The sequence below is a fragment of the Chiloscyllium plagiosum genome, unplaced genomic scaffold (assembly GCF_037043375.1).
Source record: "Chiloscyllium plagiosum isolate Xiang-an unplaced genomic scaffold, Cpla_swu_hap1 HiC_scaffold_6, whole genome shotgun sequence".
Taxonomy (NCBI): domain Eukaryota; kingdom Metazoa; phylum Chordata; class Chondrichthyes; order Orectolobiformes; family Hemiscylliidae; genus Chiloscyllium; species Chiloscyllium plagiosum.
This window is the reverse complement of record NW_028270144.1, coordinates 47,828,632-47,849,963: the sequence shown is the minus strand read 5'-3', so window position 1 is coordinate 47,849,963 and position 21,332 is coordinate 47,828,632. Positions and strand designations below refer to the sequence as shown.

Below are 21,332 nucleotides of genomic sequence, written 5' to 3'. Positions count from 1 at the left end.
GAGGACCGGCTCCATGTTATAGCTAATTTTGTCCCTGATTTGTTTGAATTTTTCTGTTAAAAACATTGATAGATCTCTCTTTCTATTTTCACCAGGGTTTAGACTTTGCGGTTCAAGAGAGTTTTACTCCAGACAAATTTTCAACAATAATGGACAGATAATGCATATTGTCTCCGTAAATTGAAAAGAGACATTGGATGATTGAAGAAAGGATGTAAATGTCAGTTCTATTTTGTCATTCAGCCTTTTCTCAATTTGTTAAAAGATGGTAAAGGAGCTCAGAAAGCAATCCCCTAGGGATCAACCTGCTTGAAAGAGTGCAAAATAAAACCTATGACATTGCAATCTACATTATGTCTTTTTATTTGCTCATTAACAACAAATTGTTATGACGCGGGGTAAATCCCACCTGCTAATTTAAACCAGCAACACAGAAAAGATTTACTTTGTGCGGTAACCTGTAAAAATTCGAGAGGCAAAGAACTATTTAAAGTAAACATTAACAACTCATTTAGCTAAGCCTTTCTATTACTTTCCCCTCTACAATACTGGTCTGATAAAACCCCTGATTAAGATTTACCAGAGAATTCAAATTTCAAAAACCAGCCAACTGTAAAATCTCCTCTCTGCATCTTTCTCTGTAGATTTGCTCTCCAGGTCAGTGTCAATGTTTTTTTTCTGTGCAAACTCCTTCTCCAGACAGAGTACCTCATAGAGAGTTCTTACTAGCTGGCTACATCTATTGGAATTTTATCAGTTCTCTTTGCCGTTCTGGCTAACTGTTCCATAATGTCTGATAATCATACTCCAAAGCATTGGATCATTTCATTGGTATTAATAATGTCAAAATACTAAATTCAAACTTGATTGGAGTTTGGCATCTTGGGGCATAATTTAAACTGATTGGCCAAATTCAAATTTGTTTTTGTATCCAGGCAACCCGGTGAATCTAGCTGTTTGACCAAATATTAAATTTTAAACTTTCCAGTACTCTGTGTGCTTCTCTACGTCCTTGCTAGCTTTTCCACTCTCTTAAAGTTGCAGTATTCCTACACCTTCATAACAAAATCAGCGAAACATTGAAATCTTAACTGTGTTTATTGTAAAATTTGTTGAAATTCAAAGATTTTTACCAGTCTGCTGACATACATGAGATATGTGAGTGTTAGTTGAACATAGTAATCAGCAGTGTGATGCAAAGCTAATTTGAGAACGGCTGCACTACATGGTCATTTACTAGATAATTCCAAAAGAGATTTCCTTTTTCATTTTTAGTGAAAGTTATCTTTAAGAGAAGCTACATCAGTACACCCTCATTGACATGATTATCCTTGATACCCAATAATCTATGCGTTGAAACATCTAAGCAAATACCTAAACAACAGATTTAAATGCTCAATTCGATGTGGCTGAAATATGAACAACAAATAAGCTTTACTGCACATAGTCAATGAACTTTATGTCTTACTGAAATTGAGCATCGTCCAGAAGATTAATAAGCCTGCCTGAAGATCTTTGACTTAATATCCAAACTATCTTATCGAGAAAAAGCAGTACCTTAGCACTGCAAACAAATTTGTTATGATCATTTATGTTTGCTTTCATCACACTGTGCAAATTACAAGACAAGGATTACAAATGTGAGGTGAATAAAATTGTTACATCTTGGAGGAGAAAGTGAGGACTGCAGATGCTGGAAATCAGAGCTGAAAATGTGTTGCTGGAAAAGCGCAGCAGGTCAGGCAGCATCCGAGGAACAGGAGAATCGACGTTTCGGGCATAAGCCCTTCTTCTGAAGAAGGGCTTATGTCCGAAACGTCGATTCTCTTGTTCCTTGGATGCTGCCTGACCTGCTGCGCTTTTCCAGCAACACATTTTCAGCTCTGTTACATCTTGGACTTGGCTTTCTAATTTAAAGTTACATGATGCAATGAAGATGGTGAATTGACCTGCTTTGGATTCTGCCCAACAACAAAACTACAATGCTGGTTGTTAAAGATTAAAAGGCTGTAGCGATTTACTGTGAAGAAGGCGCAAGATATTCACACTAGTAGGCAATGGCAAGAAGTTCTATGTCAGCAACAGATAGTCTCCAGGTCTCACAAAGAAATGTTAGAAATAAAAATGGCTTTCGACATTATTATACTTTAAAGTGACTACTTGATTTGCAAAATTGAGATGAGTTCAGAGTCAAAAGGTTAACAGCTTAGAATATCTACCAAGACACAAGGCCCATATGAATTTTGTTGCCATTGGAATGGACTTTGAGAGCTTGAGAGTCTGTAGAAAGCTTATGCAGTATCAATAACAGGGATTTTCTTAAAATAACTCAACCTCACAGATAGATCAATCTGTAAAAATCTGTGAGACAGCAATTGAAGCAGAGATGTTATCTTTATTATTGGTAGGAGGCAGTGGGAACTTCAACAAAGATTTAAGACTAAAAGCTTATGAGAATTTAAACAAGGCTGGAGGTTCACCTAACTTTGGGAAGTGGCTGCCTTCCTAAGACGATGAACAGTTGATGAACATGATGACCAGTCTGATGGCAAACCGAGAACAGTGCAGCACCCATATTAGGGAGAGTTCACTGCTGCAGGGTCCTTAGGATGCATCACAGCAAAAGGAGGACGGAGTTTTTCACATATGATTTCATATCCCGGTCATGAGCAAGGTGTATGTTTGTGTATAGGTGTGTGTGTGTGTATGTGTGTGTCCTCCACAACCACCTGATGAAGGAGCAGCGCTCCGAAAGCTACTGCTTCTAATTAAACCTGTTGGACTATAACCTGATGTGTGTGATTTTTAACTTTGTACACCCCAGTCCAACACCAGCATCTCCAAATCATGGCCTTATTACAAGGAACACACTTGGATGATGCAAAGCATTTGAAGCTACAATAGAATGGGTATGACTGGGTTTATTTTTCATCTTTCAATATGAGGAGTAGAGCATTGGCCATTTTAGTTAGAAAGAATCTCCCATTTAAGTTATTAGAGTGAATTAAAGACACACATGGGAGATTTGTAATCCTTAAAGCTTTGATACGGGATCTTAAATGTTTACTGTCCCCGGCCCACCCCCTTAAATTCTTGACAGATGCACTTTCTGGACTGGTTAACCTTGCCTCTCAACATTTTGTCATAGGAGGGAATTTCAATTGTCTCATATACCCTACAGTAGACAGATTGTCCAAAGGCCCACCGATATCTTCTTTATGATTTAAACAATTAAGGGATTGGTAGATGTTTGGAGGCACCTCCACCCCACTGGCAGGGACTTCACATTCTTTTTGAACCCACATAAATGCAATACCAGGATTGATCTTTTTCTGATCCCTGCAGCACATCTGGGCTCAGTGGTGTCATGTACAATTGGCAATATCACTATTTCCGATCATGCCCCAGTGGATTTATTGGTTAAGAGTAAGGATACAGTGATAGGCTCGAGGCACTGGTGACTGAGCCTCTTCATCCTCAAGGATAACAAGTTTATTGAATTCTTTTCTACTGAGTTCAGGGCTTTTTTAGATATAAATTCAGACTCAGCCAGCAGTCAATCCATCCTTTGGGAAACAGCTAAAGTCTATGCTAGGGGGTTGGCTATTTTCTATTCAGCCAGCAAGAGGTGATGCACAGTTGAGCAGCAAGACTTGCTCGAGGTGCATCTCAAAGCAGCTGAAAAGGCATATTTTGACAGGCCCACACTGGTTAAACTACACAGGATCCCAGTGCTTCAGTCTACGCTGAACTCCATGCTCACATGGACAGCCAGTAGGGAGCTTATATTTGCAAGTCAAAGGCTGTTTGAGCATGGGGATAAGTAGGGCAAGTATCTAGCATATCTTGCTAGGAAAAAGAGTGCCCCCAGTCCATTCCTCAATCAGAGAGGACACTGGACATTTGACCTACGATTCCAAAAGGATTAATGCAGCATTCCAGAAATTTTACTCTGAATTACACGTATCTGAAAGCTGTGAGAGTGGGTGGGTTAGGATGGAATCCTTTTTTTAAGAATTTGAACCTCCCAGGAGTGACCCCTGAACAAGAGTCTCTCCTCAATGCCCCATTGTCAGAGCAAGAGGTGCAGGAGACTGTGAGGCAGCTCCAGAATGGGAAGGCACTGGGTCCTGACGGGCTCTCCAGTGAGTTCTATAAGGAATTTATAAGTATATTGTCAGGGCCGATGCTTATAGTATGTTTAATGACTCACATAATCGTGGCTTCCTCCCACCATCTCTAAGAGAGGCAAACATCTCTCTCATTCTTAAAAAAAGGGGAGGCCACAGAGGTCTGTGCTTCCTATAGATCTATTTCACTCCTGAATGTCCAAAATCCTATTCAAGACTCTGGCATTAAGACTAGAAACTGTACTGCCCTCCATCATTAAGGAGAACCAGACAGGGTTCATAAAAGGTAGCAGATCGACGGATAATGTCAGAAGATTACTGAACATGATCCAAGTATGTCAACAGCGATCGGTACAGGGATTGGTGATCTCCTTAGACGCAGAAAAGACATTTGACAGGGTCATATGGCCATATCTTTTTCATACTTTGAAGCGGTTTGGCGTGGGAGAGACCTTCATCAGGTGGGTGGAGGTTTTGAATATTGATCCTCTTGCTGCGGTCCAATGGTGTACGGTCAAGCAATTTTAATATTTATAGGGACAGTCAACAGGGCTGTCCCTTGTCGCCATTGGTTTTCATATTGGTGATCGAACCGCTGGCAGAGGCAATATACAGGGATCCCAATATAACCACTCCAGAAGTGGGGATGAAATCACATAAGATCGCACTGTATGTGGATAATGTTCATGTCTTCTTATCAAACCCAACAGTCTCAGTGCCACACTTGATATAATGCACCAATCTATTTGGTGGCTCTCAGGTTATAAGATCAATTTTGCAAGTCAGAGGCCATGCCGATGGGTTGTCTCACCAGAGTGCCTGATTCTGAGGGTGGATCTCGGTTCCCTTTTAGATGGTTGCAGGAGGGCTTTTTCTACTTAGGTATATTTATTGCTCCCATTTATTCGACAGAATCAAGCAGGACCTTTGTAGATGGAATGCACTTCTGATTTCTTGATTAGGTCGGATAGCTCTCATTAAAATGACAATTCTGCCCTGCTAATTGTACCCTATGTGAATGCTTTCTCTGTTTTTTACTGAACAAATATTTTGAAGACTTAGTGGCTGGTTTAGTTCTTTTACCTGGTATCGCAAGCGGCCCATAATTAAATTGACTAAATTGCAGACTAGGCAGAGTGAGCCTCCCAGACATCAAAAACTGTCAGTTAAGCTCATTGCAATCTTACATAAATGATTAGGCCCGGGGGCACCCTCACTCATTTTGGTTGGACATCGAAGCATCTCAGGCAAGATGCTGCCTTACTAGCCTGCTGTTCTCATACAAAATGAGAATAGTTAAGGAATATTGCCATTGCCCAACAGTCATCAATAGATTAGATTAGATTCCCTACAGAATGGAAACAGGCCCTTTGGCTCAATAAGTCCACACCAACCCACCGAGACCCATTCCCCTACATTTACCCCTGACTAATGCACCTATTACTATGGGCAATTTAGCATGGCCAATTCACCTGACCTGCACATCTTTTGGATTGTGGGAGGAAACCGGAATACCTGGAGAAACCCACACAGACACAGGGAGAATGTGCAAACTCCACACAGACAGTCGCCCAGGGCAGAAATCGAACCCGGGTCCCTGGTGCTGTGAGGTAGCAGTGCTAACCACTGAGCCACAATAGTGGAGGGCAATGCATCAGGGTGAGGGCAATATTGCCAAAACATCATTTTTGACACCCATAGTTGGTAAGCCAGGCTTTCAGCCAGGGATGATTGTCTCTGGGTTTAAACTATGAGCAGCTAGGGGGCATGTCTTGCCTGGGTGATTTATTCAAAGGGGACATATTGATGTCCTTTGACCAGTTGGCTTGGAAAAATGAATTGCCCAGTTGGGACCTCTTTTGTTTCTTTCAAATTAGAAACTTCATACAAAAAAAGACCACACTTTTAACTGATCCTTATAGGTCTGACATGTAGAAGAGAGTGTTGAGTGCTGAGGGTACATTATCTGTTAGCAACGCTTATCATCTATTAGGAGAGGGTCCCTTGGATGAGACTGAATGGCTCTGTAAGGTATGGGAGAGAGTGTTGGACATTGAGATCTCTTCTGAAATATGGGAGGATATCTGGGAAAATGCAAGAAGGATCTCAATTTGCAACAGGACCCACGCCTTACAATCCACAGTGTCCTTCTGACCCCAGACTGCCTTGCTAAATTTAAAGCGGGAGCATCTCCAATGTGTCCTAAATGTAAAGTGAGCATGGCATACCTACTCATTGTCTTTGGCCCTGTCACAGACTGCAGGCATACTGGAGCGCGGTGGTAGGCGAAATAGAGAAGGACCTGGGGACGGAGGTTGAGATGAATCCGGCATCTCTTCTTCTTGGCTTTGTTAATTCATTTTCATTAGATGCACACAAAAAAAGGCTTTTCAGTATCCTCACTTCTGGTGCAAGAATGAACATTCTATTAGGATGGGTGTAGGAAAATCTCCTGGGGCTGACGGGCTGGCGTAAGTTAATTATGGAGCACATCCACTAGGACTTTCTTATGAGTATGGTGCACCATAAAACTGAGAATTTCTATAAGACGTGGCAGCCCTTTTTGGACTATCTGAGTACAGACTTGTCCACCATACGAATAAGAGCCTTTATATAGCCATGGCAATTTAGTCTAATGAATCTGGTATTCAGAGGGGAGGAACTACCAATATGAATATGTATAAACTTATGCGCTCGATGATCAAGGGCTATTGCTTTGTTTTGGTGAGCTGTATTATGGTTATTATCATTATTATTATTGTTAAGACTTTTTTTTAGATTAGTTAATTATTTGATATTTATTTATGTAATTAACAGTTTTTTTTTAATATTAGTTTCAATTGTTTGGTTTTGTATTTGTTGTAATATTCAAAAGAAAAGAATTTTCCTTTTTTTAATAAAAATATACTATCAAAAAAGAAAGAGAGCTGGAGTAGGGTGTCTTGAAAACCATTAAGATAGGTAAGTCCCTCAGGGTTTGATGGGATCTATCCCAGCATGGGAAGGAAGACAAGGGAGGAAATTGCTGGGGCCTTGACAAAGATCTTTGTATCCTCTTTAGCCAGAAGTGAGGATCCAGAAGACTAGAGATTAGCCTTTATTTTCCCTTTGTTTAAGAAGGTCAACAGGAATAATCAAGGACATTATAGGCTGGTGAACATCACTTCAATTTTGGGGAAATCATTAGAGAAAATTCTTAGGGACAGGATTTACTTGCATTTGGAGACAAGTGGCCTCATTAGGAATAGTAAGTGTGGTTTTATACAGGGGAAGACTTGTCTCACAAACATGACTGAGTTTGTGAGGATGTGACAAAATGATTGACAGTGATGTTGTCGATGAACTTTACTGAAACATTCAACAAGATCTCTCATGATAGGCTTGTCTGAAAGATAAAATTGCATGGAATTCACGGTGAGTTGGCAAGTTGGATGTAAGATTGGCTTGGCCATTGAAGAAAAAGGGTCGTTGTGGAGGGGTGTTTTTCTGACTTGAGGTCTGTGAACAGTGATGTTCCACAATGATCATACTGGGATTCTGTTGTTGGTAATATATATAAATCATTTGGATGAAAATGTTGACAGACTGATTAGTAAGTTTGGTGATGACATGAAAATGGTGGTGTTGTGGATGGTGAGGAAGGATATCAAAGGATGAAGCAAGATATAGATCAGCTGGAAAGTTGGACACAGAAATGGTAAATGGAGTTTAATTTGGACAAGTGTGAGGTAATACATTTTGGGAGGTCAAATGGGAAAGGCAAGTATAATCAGAGATAGAATCTCTTTCTCACCATTGAAATGTCAAATACAAGAAGACATACGTTTAAGGCAAGATTGGGAAAGTTGAAAGGAGACGTGCGAGGAAAGTTTTTGAGACAGAGAGTACCTGAAATATGCTGCCATAGGAGGTGATAAAGTCAGATTTTAGCAAAGTTTAAGTGGCTTAAGGTTTTTGTAAAGATTTGTAGCTCGGGTGCTGGCTGTCATACTTGTAGGTATGTTCATCAAGTTGATTTACAGACATTTCGTCCCCTGTTTGGGTGATATCTTCAGTGCTTTAAAGCCTCCTGTGAAGTGCTGTTGTATTGTGTTTTCTGGAATTTATGTGGTTTCATTTCTGCTGCTTCTGGTTGCCAGTTCTGGCTGCTTGTCGTAGGAGCCGGTATATTGGGTTCAGGTCCATGTGCTTGTTGATAGATTCCGTGGATGAGTGCCATGCTTCCAGGAATTCTCCAGCTGTCCAATGTTTAACTTGTCCTATGATGGTTGTGTTGTCCAGTCAAATTTGCAGCAGAAATGGAACCAAATAAATTCCAGAAGACACAGTACAACAGCACAGGAGGCTCCAAAGCACTGAAGATGTCACCTAGACAAGGGATGAAACGTCTGCAAATCAACTTCCCAGCTCAATGAACATACCCACAACTACAACAGGTTTAAGAGGCATTTACCCAGACACATGAACAAGCAGAGAATAAAGGGAAATGAACCATATGCAGGCAAATGGGATTAGTTTAGAATAGCATCATAGTCAGCACAGACATGGTGGGCCAAAGGGTCTGTGCCTGTGCTGTACTGTACTGTGTTCTACTTTGCAGGAACTATGTATAGGAACCTGAATCTTAATGCACACATAGCTCAATAGTCTGAACAGCTATCCATCTACTTTAAATTTATTCTCAAGGAAAGTTTATTCTCAATGAAGCAGAGTCTCTTTTCAATTAAGCCAGAGGGAAAAGAAGCAGGCAATTACCATATAATTTTTGTTTACACTGTCATTTATAGATAAAGCTTCAGGGAAGCTGCTTAAACTTTGAAATCACGAACAGAACTGAAAGTTGCAGTCAAGAAAGTGTGGCTTTACAATTCAAAATTCAAGGGTCAGAAGGAGGGTGGGAAATTGCAGAGCAAAAGAGAAGGTGCCTCTGAAAATTGCAATATTCCCAGTGGAAGATGAATAAGCAACTTGTTCTTCATCCAATTCACTTTGAAAATAGCCCTCTGAGGACTGGAAAAATGCCTTTTCTCATTTATGAAATATATGAAATAACCTTCTGGCTAAAAATGTTACCTGCAAATAAATGCATTTATGGATTGAATGCAAATAGGAGAGTGCTGTGGAACTCATAAATATAAATCAGGGTTATAGATTTTCTCAGTTAAGAAAAGTGAGATAAGATATACATCAATGGTTTGGCTAGGATATAGTTCAGGGTCACAACAAAGATTTTGTACACTCTGATGAAAACATCTTGAGTGTAAGGCTATCTAACTCATTTAAGAGAAGCATTCTTAACAATATTTGATGCAAAAACCTCTTAGTATTTTCAACATTGCAAGGTTGTGAAAATTCTATTCCACTCATAAGAATAATAGCCACTGATGAATACACATATGACCTTCAAATATTCAAATGCAAAATGTATCAGATTTTATAAATTTTGAAGTACATCTCTGATCAGTGCTTTACAGTGAAACAGTATGGCTGGTGTCCTCCACAAATCCCCTCACTACTTTGAAATGCTTTAGGAAGGCAAGGCGGAGCAATCTGCACCTAATCCCATATTGCAATACAATCAACCATAGTAAAAGTCTTGACATTTCTGTTGTGAAATGTTCTTTATTCCACAGATTGCAATCAGTGACAAGAGGGATCTGTTACATTACTGAGGAAAACAAGGTTGTGTTAAACTCAGTTCATCTAATAATTAATAATCTCATGGAGAAAATGGACATGTGTGATCTCTCATCAGGGAAGAGTGGCCTGATGTGAAAATGGCCTATCTTCTGTAAATGTAAAAGGGAAGGAAAATAGAGAAGAATCAGAGTAATATGTAAGAGCTCCACAAATAACACTTAAGAATCACACAAAAGTATTTGTTTCTTTATTAGAAATTAAAATGTCTGCAATTTATTTTGGATTTCTCCCCTCCCAAAGATGTTGAGTTATGAATACCACCTGTGGCACACGTCATAAGAAGCTAGGAATTAGAAAGGAATCTGAGACAGTGATCGATGTTGGGGATTTGATAACAGAAAGCACTACAGCCTGCATGTGCTCACATGCAAAGAGAGAGAGAAAGAAAGAGAGTGAGACACAGCCACACACACACACGCAAAGTAGGAATTGAACTGAGGCATTGGCTGTCCGAAACTGAATGCTGGATAAGCATATCAACACAGGAAATAGAAGCAGGAATGGGCCATTCAGCCCTCGAGTCTGCTCCACCGTTCACTAAGATCATGACAGACCTTCTACTTAAACACTATTTTTCTGCACTATCCCCTTTGATCTCTCAGTTGAAAATACTCCGTGATTGAGCTTCCATAGTCCTATGACATAGAGAATTCCAAAGATTCACCACCTTCTATATGAAGAAATTCTCCTTCAGCTCAGTCCTAATTGGCCTGCACTTTATTCCGAGTCCTGTATTCTATTGTTATAGACCCCATAGGCCTAGGGAAATATTCTTTCTTTATCTGCTGTGTTAAGACCTGTAAGAATGTTGTATATTTCAATGAGATTACACCTTTTTCTTCTAAACCCTTCTCTGCCATTATTCAGATCATAATTCCGAGGGTCTGTTGCCATGGTATGCCATATTTGTCATCTTGTGCCACCCTCACACATGCACAATAACCCATCCCAGATGTACTGAGACATCTATCATCCATCTCAATTCAGGTCACCGCTTGTTCTTTTGCCTTTGTTTTCCCCACTGGAGATCTCTGTAAATTTACTGTTCTATTGAAATGACTGAAATATTGAAATTTATTTTCTGCATGTCACTTCATGGCTTATTAACTTCATTTTCTCTTGTAGTCTGTAAAGGGAAACCTCGATTATCCAAACGAGATGGGCGGGCACTATTTTGTTCAGATAATCGATTAGTTGGCAAATCGATTAAATGTCTTTTCTCTGGGGCTCGGAGTTTTAAAAGTCTGCTCACTGTTCAGGAAACTGCAGCAGCAAACAGCGCGCGAGACCCCGCGCCCCCACCCACCCACCAGCCACCCCACCCCCAGCCAACCCTGCCCCCCCACCCCACGCCCCCCAACACTGTCCTCGTCCCCAAACCCATCCAACCCCGCCCCTGCTCCACAACCCTGTCCAACACCGCCTCCTGCCCCCAACCCCGTCCAATACCGCCGGGGATCTTCAAATGCAGTTCACCATCTTTTTCCCTCTGTAAAACTCCAAGGAAAGAGTGGGGAAAGAGAGGGCGGGAGGTCAGTCATTTGGTGATGGTGCCTGTTTAATCATTGTAAACAAAAGACGCGATCATTGTTGGAAACACTTCTTTGATGCAATGCTTCTATCGGGACCTCGAGATCTCCTTCGGATAATCCGATTTTCGGATAATTGGTAATCGGACAATCTTGGTTCCTCTGTACACAGAATTGTTAGCACACATCTTTGTATTCACATTCCAAATGTATATATTTCCTTCATTTAAAAATGTAATTTAATGTCCAGGCTTCTGAGGCAGACAGGAAATTGGATAGAATGTAACATTTCATTTGATTTTCCTTGTTACAAACTTGTGTTTTCTTGTCACCACATCCCTAATCTCCACTAAATTATTTCTGGTTAGCTCCATTGTTGCTCTGACTTCAGAAATACCTCTGCTGTTTTTGGTCATCATGACTTACATCAACAAACTCATCAACTAGTTTCAGTGTGACACCATACACCTCAATCTTCCTCTCTAGTTTCCTCTCATAGATTTCTTCTAATTACCATTGTTTTTTGTTTTTTTTCTGGTTTAACTCAATCCATATTCATAACTTCTAGATTTTACTTGATCTGGGAGAATTGAAAGTCATCTTCTGATTTTGTGAGTAACACTATGTCATCAGGGCATCACTAGCTTCCTTGCAGGTTTGAAGATGAGTGACTGGACGCAAAACATTGACTTTGCTTTCTTTCCACAGACGATGTCAGACGTGCTGAGCTTCTCCAGCAATTTATGTTTGTGTTTTGGATTTCCGTTGCTTGCTTTATTTTAATGTTTAACTCACAGTCACATCTCTTCCAGGTATGTCCACCTTGCTGGAATTCTGGTCCTCCCTCAAACAGGATTTCCATTCTAATTATTCTTGTTCACCATCATTAATTTCATTGTCGCCTCGCGTGTTTGACAAGGTATTTGCCAAAGCTCATTTCCATAGCCAAATTTCATTCCTCAGTGACTGCCACCAGCTCAGACTCACTCCAGGTGCATTCCAACTGCTTTTCAACCTTAATGTTTAGAAATTATACAGATATATTTGTGATGTACAATACTTATCAGACAGCTATTTGAACTGCATTTGAAGATCCATACATTGTCATATGCATATTTTCGATTTCTCTCTCCATCAGCACCATCTTACACTATCTCAGACCTGTTGTGCTCCCTAGATCCATGTCATTTCCCAGTTTCTTCAATGTTCTCATGAGAATGTTTTTCTCTTCCTTTCAGGCATTAAGAAATGCAAACTGCAACAACTCAGAGGTACCCACACCCCTCTGGAACTTTCCTCTGCTCCTCTTTCCTCTGTCTCCTTCCCATTTCATAACCCCACCACCATTTACTTTCCCTCCGACCTTCTGGTCTTTGATGCTGGTCTGTACTTAGTTTAATCCCTCTGTACCCCCACTTCAATAAATTTCAGACTCATTATGACATTGGACTTTTCTTCCGTCAAGTCCACTCCTTGCCCATTTCTTTGAACAGGAGTCCTCTCCCTGTTACACAGATGCTTTTGCCCACCTCCAACACTTTCCTTCACCTGGATCCTCCCTCTGGCTTTTTACCTGCTCTCAACGCGTTCATTGAGAACTGTCGACGTAACATCAGTCACCTTCTCTGTTCCCTCCTCACTCATTCAAATCTGTCTCCAGATCCAATTAGAGTCATGGAGATGTACAGACAGAAACAGACCCTTTGGTCCAACTCATCCAGATATCCTAACCTAATCTAGTCCCATTTGCCAGCACTTGGCCCATTTCCCTCTAAGCCTTTCCTATTCAAATCCCCCTCCAGGTGCCTTTTAAATGCTGCAATTGTACCAGCCTCCACTACTTCCTCCAGCAGCTGATTCCATACACGCACCACCCTCTGCATGAAAACATTGCTCCTTAGGTCCCTTTTATATCTTTCCCTTCTCACCCTATACCTATGCACTCTAGTTCTATACTCTCAGATCTAACCCTGACTTTGTAATCAAGCCTGCTGACAAGTGTATTGCTACGGTTGTCTGGCTTACAGACTTCTATATTGCAAAGCACCAGCTCTTGGACACCTACTTGTTTGCCCCCCCCTCCTCAACCACGATCCTACCATCAAGTGATTGTGTCCACAATAGTCACCAACCTCATCTCCTTTGAGGACCTCTCCCCATCACCCCCACAACTTCCAAGTTTATTGTCCCCCAACCACGTACAACATTCTTCAATCTTCTTCCCAAAATCTACAAACAGGGCTACCCAGGCAGATTAATTGTTTCTACCCCATGGAAATATTTCTTTCTACTTTGACTCAATCGTTTTTCTCCTTGTCTAGTCCTTTCCCACTTACATTTGTGATTTTTTTCTGATAGTTTCAGTATTTTTGGTTCACTGGCACCAGCTGCTTCCTCTTCACCATGGAAGTGCAACCATTTTATGCATCCCCCGTCAATGTGGTTCGATGGCTCTCCATTTCTTCCTGTAACAAAGACCTGAAACACCGCATACATCACTTCCCTTCTCTGCCTCGCCTGTCGCTCATTATTTGGTCCTCTTATGGACCAGGCCAGATCCCCTCAAACATTTCAAGAAAGTTGCTGAGACCCTAACTTTGCTGGTTGTTTTAAGCAGGAGTACAGTGGATCTTCAAGAGAGATACAGCTGGTCAAACCACTTAGTTTTAAACAAAACTGAATTTACTCACAAGTTACCCAATGAAACACAAACAAAAGAGAACAGAATACCGAATAACGTAACCTACTTCAAAACCCAACAGACTACACCAACTTAATGATGCTGTTCCCAATACTTGCAACAATCCCCATGGCACAAAAGGTAAAATCAAACCCAGTGACTACAGGAGAGAGAGGAGGATCAGCTTGGACCTGCTTCTTTCTCAACACGCTCACTAAAGTCAAACCAAGCCAGAGTAAAGATGAGCTGAGAGAACTGGCCACTCCCCTTTCATTGTACAAGAGTTATTTTTTCAAAACCTTGAAAGCCTGTTGCCTGAAGCAGTTTCTGTTAGCTATAATCAAACTGGCCCTAAAACCCTTCGACTTACACTTTTCAGAGTCTGTGTCTTTTAAGACCTCCTGAAAAGAAAACAAGGACAACATAACGTTGTTAAAGGAGCAGCATCATCACACACCTCCCCCCTTAAATAAATGAACCATCAAAATCCAAAGATGGCTTCATGTTAGGCCTCCTTAATCTTAAATTGCTAGTAGTCTACAACACACATATACATTACATTGACCATAAGCATGCAAACATGTACTCCTACATTTTTTTTCAGTCTGTTTTATTCCTCCATTTTTCATTCAAGTCTCGACAACGCTTCAGCAATCATGTTTTCTCATCCTGTCACATGCACAATTTTCAAATTGAATGGCTGCAACAACAAGCTCCATGTAAAGAGTCTGGCATTAAATTTTTTCACAAACTTCAATGGGTTATGGTCAGTACATATGATTGTCTCAGATACTTTACTGATAACATAAACATTGAAATGTTGTAAAGCCAACACCAGGCTCAAAGTCTCCTTGTCAACTGTGAAATATTTCTGCTGATGAATATTCAATTTCCTGGGGAAATACCCGATAGATCTTTCTATCTTCTTGTTGCCTTCCTGTAAGAGCATAGCACCGACACCCACATCATTTGCCACCTTGTATGGCTTTCATGATTTGGAGGTGCCGGTGTTGAAAGGGGATGTACAAAGTGCAGGTGTGCATATGAGTGTGGGAGTGTGTGTGTGAGTATATGAGAGAGAGCTTGTGTATGAGAGAGAGTCTGTGTGAGTGTATGGGTCTGTAGGAATGTGCATGTGTCTGTAGGAGTGTGTGTCTGTGTGTCTGCGTGTCTGTGCGCGTACGTTTGCCTCTCACAGACGGACACACACACACAATCCTACAGATGCGCACACACACACAAACACACACACACTCCTACAGACCCATACACTCATGGGATCCTCTCTCATAAACAAGCTCTCTCTCATACGCTCACACATACACTGCCACACTCACACATGCACCCTCTCACAGACATATAACCCTTTACACTCACATTCACACATAAACACATACACACATTCTTTCACAGTCACTCACACCCCACCCTCCTGCACAGACACACCCACATGCGTGCACACACACACAATTACACACAAGTTTGTGGGGTGAATTTGTACTCGCAGAATTACTTTTTATTCAGCTCAAAAACTGCATGAATCCATGTAAGATTCTGTAAATCCCTTTTTTAGATTAGAATCAGTCTGAACATTAGGGCACAGACAGCCTCACACAGGGCACCTCACACCTTTAATGCATTATCTGGGCCAACATTGTTAAAGTTCACTTGAGAATGTAACTTTAAAAAAGTTCTGGCATTTACATATGAAAGAACTGAAACCAAAAAAATCATTCTAAAAGATAAGAGACTTAACAAACAATCCAGGTCTTTTTCAATATATAATTTCAGTTACATCACACTGTAAACTTTTGCTATAAATTCTGTGTTTTACGATCTTATACTCCACAATCACATGATGGAGCGGTGCTCTGAAAGCTAGTGCTTCCAAATAAACCTGCAGGACCATAATCTGGTGTTATGTGATTTTTAACATTGAATGGCTTTGCGCAAGCAGGTGTGGCTAATACTGAGGTGGTGGTTAACACAGCTTTCAGGCTGTCAAATGCCTTCTGACAGTCCACTGAAAATTTTAGGTTAGATTAGATTCCCTACAGTGTGGAAACAGGCCCTTCGGCCCAACCAATCCACACCGACCCTCAGAAGAGTAACCCACCCAGACCCATTTCCCTCTGACTAATGTCCCTAACACTATGGGCAATTTAGCACGGCCGATTCACCTAACTTGCACATCTTTGGACTGTGGGAGGAAACCGGAGCACCTGGAGGAAACCCACACAGACACCGGGAGAATGTGCAAACTCCACACAGAGGCTGGAATTGAACCTGGGACCCTGGTGCTGTGAGGCAGCAGTGCTAACCACTGAACCACTGTGCCACCTATCTTGCCTTTCTTTAGCAAATCAGTGAGTGGAGCAGCCACACTGCTAAAATTTGGTATGAATTTTCAATAAAATCCACTCAATGCCAGGAAGCCTAATACTGCTTTTTTGTAGATGGTATAGGAAACTTCCCAGTTACCGTTGTTTTTGCATCCCATGAGGCCATTCATCTATGTCCAATAACATGGCCCAGGAAGGTGACTTGAGCTTTGGTACATTCAATTTTAGCCAGGCTTATCACCAAGCCTGCCTTCAGGAGTCGATCGAACAAGTCTGATAAATGTTGCAAATGTTCCTTCCATGTGTGACTAAAAATCACCAGGTCATCGATGTATACAACACAGTTGGGTAGTCTAGCAATGATCCCATTGGTTAGTCTCTGAAATATGGCTGGTGCATTTTTCATCCCAAATGGCATCATTTTAAACTGATGCAGTCCATTTGGCATTTCAAAAGCGGAAATTGCCTTCGCTCTTTCTGCTAAAGGTATCTGCCAGTATCCTCTGTGCAAATCTAACTTTTAAATATAAGTTGCTTGCCCTACTTTTTCAACACAGTGTTCTAAACATGGAATTGGATATGCATCAGTCTTTGTAACAGCATTGACCTTGCAACAGTCCACACATAATCGTTGGGTACCATCTGGTTTTGGCTAAGTTACTATGGGTGAGCTCCAGTCGCTGTAACTCATCTTGGAGCATGCATTCAGTCTCCTTTTGAAACTGTGCCAATTTTAGAGGGTTATGCCTACAAGGAGGTTGCTCAATTGGAATAGCATCTCCTATATTTACATCATGCATAATTATGTCAGTACTTCCCAGCTTATTTCCACATATCTCCACATGTGATAGTGAGAGAGAATAGGGCCCTCAAAGATCAGCAGGCGGCCTTTGTGTGGAGCCGCAGGAGATGGGGGAGATACTAAATGAGTGTTTTGTATCAGTATTTACTGTGGAAAAGGACATGGAAGATATAGAATGTAGGGAAATAGATGGTGACATCTTGAAAAATGTCCATCTTACAGACAAGGAAGTGCTGGATGTCTTGAAATGCATAAAAGTGGATAAATCCCAAAGACCTGATCAGGTGTACCGTAGAACTCTGTGGGAAGTGAGGGAAGTGATTGCTGGGCCTCTTGCTGAGATATTTGTATCATTGATAGTCACAGGTGATGTGTTGGAAGACTGAAGGTTGGCTAATGTGGTACCATTATTTTAAAAAGGTGGTAAGGACAAGCCAGGGAGTTATAGACCAGTGAGCCTGATGTTGGTGCTGGGCAGGTTGTTGGATGGAATCCTGAGGGACAGGATGTACATGTATTTGGAAAGGCAAGGGCTCGTTGCTCCCGATGCGGTCTCCTCTACATTGGGGAGACTGGGCGCCTCCTAGCAGAGCGCTTTAGGGAACATCTCGGAGATACCCGCACCAATCAACCAAACCGCCCTGTGGCCCAACATTTCAACTCCCCCTCCCACTCTGCCGAGGACATGGAGGTCCTGGGCCTCCTTTACCGCCGCTCCCTCACCACCAGACGCCTGGAGGAAGAACGCCTCATCTTCCGTCTCGGAACACTTCAACCCCAGGGCATCAATGTGGACTTCAACAGCTTCCTCATTTCCCCTTCCCCCACCTCATCCTAGTTTCAAACTTCCAGCTCCACACTGTCCCCTTGACTTGTCCGGACTTGTCCGACCTGCCTAGCTCTTTTTCCACCTATCCACTCCACCCTCTCCTCCCTGACCTATCACCTTAATCTCCTCCCCCACTCACCCATTGTACTCTATGCTACTCTCTCCCCACCCTCACCTTCCCCTAGCTTATCTCTCCACGCTTCAGGCTCTCTGCCTTTATTCCTGATGAAGGGCTTTTGCCCGAAACGTCGATTTCGCTGCTCGTTTGATGCTGCCTGAATTGCTGTGCTCTTCCAGCACCACTGATCCAGAATCTGGTTTCCAGCATCTGCAGTTATTGTTTTTACCTCACTGATCAGGGATAGTCAACATGGCTTTGTGCATGGGAAATCATGTCTCACAACCTTGACTGAGCTTTTTGAAGAAGTAACAAAGAGGATTAATGAGGGCAGAGAAGTAGAAATGATTTATATGGACTCCAGTAAAGCATTCGATAAGGTTCCCCATGGGAGACTGGCGAGCAAGGTTAGATCTCATGGAATACAGGGAGAATGAGCCATTTGGATACAGAACTGGCTCAAAGGTAGAAGACAGAGGGTGGTTGTGGAGGATTATTTTTCAGACTGGAGGCCTGTGACCAATGGAGCACCACAAGGATCAGTGCTGGGTCCACTATTTTTCATCATTTTCATAAATGATTTGGATGTGAACATAGGATGTATAGTTTGTTAGTTTGCAGATGACACCAAAATTGGAGGTGTAGTGGAAGCGAAGAAGGTTACCTCAAATTACAACGGGATCTTGAACAGATGGGCCAATGGGCTGAGGAGTGGCAGATGGGGTTTACTTTAGATAAATGCGAAGTGGTGTATTTTGGGAAAGCAAAACTTAGCAGGACTTAATGATAATGTCCTAGAGAGTGTTGCTGAACAAAGAGACCTTGGAGTGCAGGTCCATAGCTCCTTGAAAGTAGAGTCGCAGCTAGATAGGATAATGAAGAAGGCATTTGGTACGCTTTCATTTATTGGTCAGAGTATTGAGTACAGGAGTTGGGAGGTCATGTTGTGTCTGTACAGGACATTGGTTAGGCCATTTTTGGAATATTACGTTCAATTCTCATTTCCTTCCTATCAGAAAGATGTTGTGAAACTTGAAAGGGTTCAGAAAAGGTTTACAAGGATGTTGCCAGGGTTGGAGGATTTGAGCTATCGGGTGAGGTTGAATAGGCTGGGGCTGTTTTCCCTGGAGCATCGGAGACTGAGGGGTGACCTTACAGAGTTTTATAAAATCATGAAGGGCATGGATAGGATAAATAGACAAGGTCTTTTCCCTGGAGTGGGGGGAGTCCAGAACTAGAGGGCATAGGTTTAGGGTGAGAGGGAAAAGATATGATAAGAGACCTAAGGGGCACCGTTTTCACGCAGAGAGTGGTGCATGTTTAGAATGGGCTACCAGAGGAAGTGGTGGAGGCTGGTACAAGTGTAACATTTAAAAGGCATTTGGATGGATATATGAATAGGAAGGGTTTGGAGAGATTTGGGCTGGGTGCTGGCAGGTGGGACTAGATTGGGTTGGGATATCTGATCAGCATGGACAATTTGGACTGAAGGGTCTGTTTCCGTGCTATACATTTCTTTGGCTCAATGACTCTAATGACTCTTCCAGGTCATCTCGATTTTCATCTGGAAGCTAACTCAATAATTTATCATTGTCCAAGTTAATCTGAAAAACGTCCAATTCAGAATCCAATAACACAGTCTCCTTTGGTTTTCCTTCCTGTCAAAATACCTTTTGAGCATATTCACATGACACACTCTGTGCGATTTATTTCTGTCTGGAGTCCTTATCAAATAGTTCACATCACTCAATTTCCTTTCAACTTGATATGGCCCACTAAACCTTGCTTTAAAATATTCACCTATAACTAACACCTTATCTCCAATAACACAATTGTGAATTTTTGATTTCTTGTCTGCTTCCTTTTTCATTGTATGCTGTGATACTTTTAAATGCTGTCTAGCCAACGACCCCGCTCTACTTAATCACTCGCTAAAATTTGATACGTAGTCCAAATATGTGATCTCTGAATTCTGACTCACCAATTTCTCCTCAATCAATTTTAGCAGTCCTCTCACTTCATGCCCAACAACTAATTCCAATGGCCTGAATTTAGTCGATTCATTTGGTGCATCTCTGATCACAAAAAGCCACAAATTGAATTTTCTTCTCCCTATCATCTGGATAGTCTTGACTATAAGTTCTTCAGGTGATCTTTAATGTCTGATGCCACCTGCAACTCTGGATGGTAAGCTGTAGATTTGAATTGTTTTATTCTTAAGCTATCCATAACTTCCTTGAATAATTTTAATGTAAAGTCTTACCCTTGATCTGATTCTATTTCTGGAGGTAGTCCGTATCGAGTGAAAAATTTGAGTAATTCTCCAAAATCCTTTGATCTGTGATACTGCATAATGGAACGTCCTCTGGAAATGCGATGGACACATCCATTATTGTTAATAAATACTGATTCCCAGTTTTAGTTTTAGGTAGGGGTCAATCAATCAATTAAGGTTCCACAAATGCAGGAATAGGTATTAAAGGCGCAGGTTTTATTATTACCTGTGGTTTTCCAAAAACCTGACATGTATGATATATCTAGCAAAATTCAACTGCATTCCTGGGCAGTCCAGGCCAGTAAAAATGCGTTTGTATTTTAGCTTTAGTTTTTCTCACTTCTAAATGACCCCCTAGTGGTAACTCATGTGTTACTCATACTGCCTCCTTTCTGTAATCCACTGGCAATATGACTTGATGAATTTCTGCCCATTTCTCATCTACCTGAACATGTGATGTATTAAGGCATCATTTTTAAGATAACAGCATTCAGGGATACATTCAGATTCTTTTTCTGTGTATGCTTTTTGATACAATTGTTATAAATTTTCATCTTTCTGCTGTAACTCAGTTAATTTATTTGAGCTAAATATGTCTGCTGTGTCATCTATCAGCTTCTGCCTTGTCTCAAACCATCTATCAAACAGGATCTCTGCTAATTCCACTTCAACCTTCTTATCTGAACTCTTTGATCTCTCCTGTTTCAACTGGTGACTTTGTGACCTCATTACCTCACAGTTGGGAAAAATCCCAAGATATGTGTCCTACAATAGTTCAGTTGTCTGAGTTTCCACTGGTCTTTCAGTGATCAAGAACGCAAAGTAAAAGTACAAATAATAATTTTGAAATTCAATGGTTAGAAGATACTTCCTGAACTGCTGAGGATCTTGCCAAGGTCAGATGATAAAAAAACTCACACAAGTCAC

At 41.3% G+C, this 21,332-nt stretch overlaps 1 protein-coding gene across 1 annotated transcript in view; it reads right to left on the bottom strand.

Annotated features, from left to right (window-relative positions):
- The window catches only part of LOC122550548 (glypican-6-like), a 1,037,604-nt gene that overhangs the window by 750,257 nt on the left and 266,015 nt on the right, over positions 1–21,332 (bottom strand). The window lies entirely within an intron of this gene.